The 6,000-nt window shown below is 43.0% G+C and overlaps 1 long non-coding RNA gene across 1 annotated transcript in view; it reads right to left on the bottom strand.

Moving 5' to 3' along the window:
- Positions 1-520: 520 nt before the first annotated feature.
- LOC127607587 (uncharacterized) overlaps positions 521-6,000 on the bottom strand; it is a 113,184-nt gene continuing 107,704 nt past the window's right edge. Inside the window, exon 2 of the long non-coding RNA XR_007964104.1 lies at positions 521-689. This is a non-coding gene — a long non-coding RNA (uncharacterized LOC127607587). The remainder of the gene's footprint in view (positions 690-6,000) is intronic.

Below are 6,000 nucleotides of genomic sequence, written 5' to 3'. Positions count from 1 at the left end.
CTCTGAATGGACTGAACGGCAGCTGGAAAAGATGATGGAATAAATATGAGCCGGCTCCAAACCTGTCCATCCGAAGGACATCCGAGTGAGTTCTTGTCTTCTCTTCGAAACCAAAAGAAAGTAATGAATGTCATGTGAATGCAGCCGCTGTAACTGAAAATAGTCGATTTGGGATGTCATTAAAACTCATTCACTCCCACAGACATATTAACTCATTCAGTACCAGCCAATTCTGGATCAAGTCTGAAAAGACGTTTAAAAACTTCTTTGGGAGTGAATGAGTTAATGTCTTTTCACAGACCACACATTCAACCCCAAATACTTATGTTTTTCAAAATATTTCAAGACTTAGGGTAAAATAGGGGGTCTAGAATTGGCTGGTACTGAATGAAATAAAAAAAAAAGTATCTGGGGTTGAACGTGTGGAGTGTGAAAAGACATATATATATGTCTTTGGGAGTGAATGAGTTAAGCAGCACCCAGCTTAATTTTTCATTCATTCATTCATCTTCCTAACCGCTTGATCCTCACTAGGGTCGCGGGGGGTGCTGGAGCCTATCCCAGCTGTCTCCGGGCAGTAGGCGGGGGACACCCCGAATCGGTTGCCAGCCAATCGCAGGGCACACAGAGACGAACAACCAACCACGCTCACACTCACACCTAGGGACAATTTAGAGTGTTCAATCAGCCTGCCATGCATGTTTTTGGAATGTGGGAGGAAACCGGAGCACCCGGAGAAAACCCACGCAGGCCCGGGGAGAACATGCAAACTCCACACAGGGAGGCCGGAGCTGGAATCGAACCCGGTACCTCTGCACTGTGAAGCCGACGTGCTAACCACAGGACTACCGGGCCGCCAGCTTAATTTTTTTTTTTCCAATTAAAACACACCGACATGCATAGAAAACACAATCTATAAAATATAAATATATTCATATAATATATAAAAATATTTATTATAAATAATAAAATATAAAGTATGCATAACTATCCATCCATCCATTTTCCGATCCACTTTTCCTCACAAGGGGCGCTGGGTCATGGGGGGTGCTGGAGCCTATCCCAGCCATCATAGGGCAGTAGGCGAGGGGCACCCTGAACCGTTTGCCAGGCAATTGCGGGGCACACAGAGACGAACAACCATTCACGCCCACACTCACACCTAGGGACAATTTAGAGTGTTCAATCAGCCTGCCATGCATGTTTTTGGAACGTGGGAGGAAACCGGATTGTGAATGTGAGCGCGAATGGTTGTTCGTCTATGTGTGCCATGTGATTGGCTGGCAACAATTTCAGGGTGTCCCCCACCTACTGCCCGCGACCCTCGTGAGGATAAGCGGATTAGAAAATGGATGGATGGATGGATGCATGTCTGCACAGGGACGCCAACCCCCACCCCAGTGTGAGGGTCCGGGGTGGGCACAGAGCTCCAGTGTAGTGGGACTTCATGTTGATACTCACGCTCCGGTGAGTGTCTTTGTCCAGCTGCTATTCATCATGCATCCTCATTGGCCTACATACTGTCATCATCGTATCATACCGCACAGAATATGCACAACCCATCAAACTCTAAAATATGAACAGAGTAGTTGACTTCATGAATATAGAGTTGGACAGAGGATTTCTACCTGCCATCCTCCCCCCAACACACACACACACACACACACAGCACACACACAAATAATGGCTGAGCTGTATAATACCTGTTATTACTGAAATTGCCTCCAATTTGTTGCCATGGTGATTGGTGCTCGCCTCTTTTTTAAGCTTTGTGCCTCCTCAGAGTGGGAGAGTGGGAGCACAAAGTACTCAGCATCGTGTGTGTGTGTGTGTGTGTGTGTGTGTGTGTGTGTGTGCGCGTGTGCGTGCGTGTGCGCGCTTGTGTCAATAGGCTGCAAGGCAGTGACCTGGTAATAGTAAAGTAACCACCTGCACTATTCCAAGATAGTTGCCATGGTGACAATAATTGGGTGACGGCGCAGCACACACACACATACACACACACACACACGCACACACACACACACACACACACACACACACACACACACACGAACACACACACACACACACACACACACACACACACACACACACACACACACACATAATACATTACGTAAAATGTTCTGGTATACGCTATTCCTGTTTGTTGTGCGTTTGGGGTCAAACCTGAAGAGAGACGAGACTTCTCTCCACCACACAGACACGCACACGCACACAGACACGCACATGCACGCATACACACGTTGGGGGCGCTTGCTTGCTACCCTCCAGCAATTTCCTGTCAGTTCCACTTGTTTTCTCGTGCGGTGGGGAAAGCCCTGCTTGGAGGCGATGCTGCAGCGTGGGAGTTTCTACACATGCGGGAAGCAGTGCCACATCCGCGTCCTACATGATGTTGTCTGGGATGGGGGCTTCAACCGAGGCAAGACTTTGTATCCATCCATTCAGTGAAAGTAGGGTTTCACATTAAGTTTAAGGTTTTGAAATCGGGTTTCAAAGAAAGGTTTGGGTTGCAATTTAGTATTAGTATAAAGTATTGCAATTCAAAAGGGGAATTGGAAAGAAACGAAATGCTTGCAATGACTCAACATTTTTTTGCTTTTTCGGGCCACATAAAATGATGTGGGGGCCAGATCTGGCCCCAGAGCCTTGGGTTTGACACATTTGCTTTAGATGCACAATAGCTAAACAACTGCTATTGTAAAAATTAAATACACTGAATTCCATAAGAAAAATAAATAATACAAATAGTTTTTGATAATTACAGTCAAACCTCGGTTTTCGAACGTCTCTTTTCTCAACCAAATTGGTTTTCAACCAAAAATTTAGAGTTTTTTATGCCTCGGATGACGACCAAATTTTGGTTCGCGAACAAACTGAGCACACTTGAATGCGTCACTTGACTCCTCTCGCCTTCCTTACACGAGGAAGTGACGCTTCCTCGGGTAGACAAGGAAGTGACGCTTCCTCTTTTAGCGTTCCATGGTGAATAGACGTGTTCAATAAAGATTTTTTTTAAAAGGGTTTGGTTTCAGTTTTCGAACAGCCTTCTGGAACGGATCACTGTCAAAAACCAAGGTATGCCTGAATTTTCAGAATCATTCTGTGTTTTTTTTTTTGTTATTCTTTTTATTACATGAAGCCATGGGCAAAATTATGAAACAATTTAGTGTTTATTCATTTTATTCATTTTTTTTCCAGGTACGTTTCAGAAAGTATAGAAGACAAAAATTTAGAATTCTGCTTCAACTGACTTTTTTTTTCTTGATTTAAAAAACAAAATCAACAAATTGTTTCTCGCCTTTTTCTTTCAATAATAGTAAATAAAATACATTGTTTGCATTGCTGAATCAAGTGATACTATAACATCGAAACATAAGATGGGTGAGGAGAAGCGACGAGTCCTGGTCAGCGCACACAAGAACGATACTTGAAACTACTATATCGACCACATCCCGCTATCGATCCTTTATTGATACTGACTTGGTATCAATACTATTGCTCTTTGGATCGATCTGTCCACCACTAACGAAAGTCAAATATTTTCCCATTGGAAATGTATTTCCTAATTTGAAATGAAGAATAATCCACTGGCAGACTACACCGCGAAGGGTTATCGGCAGAGGAAGCAGCCTCCTTTAAACAAATTTGGTGCTGATGGCTATTGAAAAGATAAACTCACCTTTTCATGCAATCGTTTTATCTTTCATTACGTGTGTCACTAAGGAGACTTTTTATATGGAAATGTGACGATATTAAACATCAGACACACACACGCACACACGCACACACACACACACGCACACACACACATTTCCTGCTTTTTACGGCTGCAAAGAATTAAGTGTGTCCATTTGTATATGTTTGATGTTCCTTTCACATTATTCACCATTCTGGAGCACTGATAACATACTCTTCATTACGCGCTTCATTAATTCCAATGATAATTGATTCCAGCCCAGAGTGTGTGTGTGTGTGTGTGTGTGTGTGTGTGTGTGTGTGTGTGTGTGTGTGTGTGTGTGAGAGAGAGAGAGAGAGAGATACTAATATGCACTAGAGAAAAAAAATGTGAGTTTGTGAATCAAGACAACAGATGCTGGGATAGTTAAAAAAAACAAAAACAAAAACAATGAAATGGTCGTTTCCATGTTGCTAGGCAACGAGCACAATTGGATGGCGGTGATAAACACAGGGATGCATGTCCCCCCTGCCCCCCGCCCCTGTGAGGTGAGGGAGGGGGGCGACCACAAGGAGAGAGGAGATAGTGGAGAAGGATGCGAGGGAGTAAAGGGGAGGGAAGGAGAGGGAGTCCTCATGTGAGATCGCTGATAAGATTTTTAAACATCTGAGGGGTTTTTTTTTATGTGTCGGTGTGTAAAATGCTTGAAAGAGAATTCAAAGTAGACAGCAGACAAGCTTTCTTCGGTTTATGTTGTTTTGCTCACTAGCATCACAAACAGGACTGGAAGGGAATAGGGAGAGGAACATTAAACTAAAATACATAGAAAATCACATTGATTGTTCTTCCTTTCTTTTCAACAAAGTCTGATTGGGGCTTTTTTGAGGGGGGCGGGGTAGAAACGGGGTAGTGGAGGGGGGGGGACAAAAAGTAAAGCACATAGACAGGGCATAGTACTCTTTTTGAAGATGTTTTAGATCTCACAGGAAAAAAGTGGACAGAATTTACTTGTGACTTTGCCGTTGAGGTCAGTGGCCATTTTGTGTCAAATTAAGGTCAGTTTAACAAGTTAGTCATCGGGCCTCCACTTCGGGGCTGGTCGAACAAAATCACCGAAAACATATTAAACAGAATACAGTACGCTGTGAAATTCTTGAAATTTAGAACTAACTGGTATGCATAGGTATAGATCAATATTATATACTCATCGCTAACTCTTCTCAGCTGATTCTTAGATTTTATTTGATTTCAAGCAGGACTTTTTTTTTCCTATTCAAAAATGAAACCAGTATTTTTTTCACTCATTTTTCTCACCACATTGCAAGTTCTTTCTTTAAAAAAAGTTTATTTTAAAGAATCTTAAGCTGATAAGAGTGTCACCGCCTTATCAGAGGGGGTGGGGGGTGTTAAATAATCAAATTTAAACAATTCTTTTTTGGGGGAGTTTCATTTAGATGTGGGGTTTCGCTATATGACGACTGGCCCACTGCACTCTAGAAACAAAGAGAAAAATATTTGTTAAAAAAAATCTTATTTTTGTAAAAAAAACTAAAACTATTCTAAGAAAAATACTGCCAATTTTATTCTTATAAACAACTAGCGTTTTTTTCTAGAAACTCAATTCTTATGAGTCTGACTGTTTCCTCAAAACCTACGTAAAGAAAAAAAAAGATGAGTTTCACCCTGGGAAATAAATGCCAGAAAAAAGTGACCAGTGCAGTCATTTCCATGACAGGCTGGACTGACCTCTGCAGCTCATTTCTCGACCGGTGAACCTGGCGTGAGATTCACATGAAAGGTCTCGCTCGAGCCTTCACCTAAATGACCAAAGATGGAGACGAGTGCTTCCTGATGCACGCGTGAGTGAGTGCGTTGTGACTTCTTGTGAATGGGGCGCAGCGGCCTGATTGCGGAGAGGGGAGGAGGGTCAGGAAGGGTAGAAGGGGTAGTGCCAGCGGCTCGTACAGGGCTACTGATTGCTATTCATCCTCAGATTACAGTCATTTGGATGTATAACCCGAAAGGCGGCTGAGTCTACAAGCATGGCTACTCCAGATCTGTTCTGGAAGGGGGCAGGGGGTGCTGCTGGGGTAGGCGGTGATGTCGACGGTGAAGGGTGCACCTTGCAAGGCTAACAATAACCACAAATGCGAATGTGGATGAAGATGAATCAAAAGCAGCTACCAGAAGGAGGGAAAAAATGATCGCTGACAAAAAGCAAATCTTAATTTGGATTCATTCCATTGGAAAGAAAAATACCAAGAATATTTACATTTACTTACAGACAGTCCAGGGAGTCTATTATTTAGAATGTG

This window comes from Hippocampus zosterae, chromosome 9 (genome assembly GCF_025434085.1).
Source record: "Hippocampus zosterae strain Florida chromosome 9, ASM2543408v3, whole genome shotgun sequence".
Taxonomy (NCBI): domain Eukaryota; kingdom Metazoa; phylum Chordata; class Actinopteri; order Syngnathiformes; family Syngnathidae; genus Hippocampus; species Hippocampus zosterae.
Note: the sequence above shows the minus strand (reverse complement) of the source record. Positions and strands in the feature narration are given on the sequence as shown.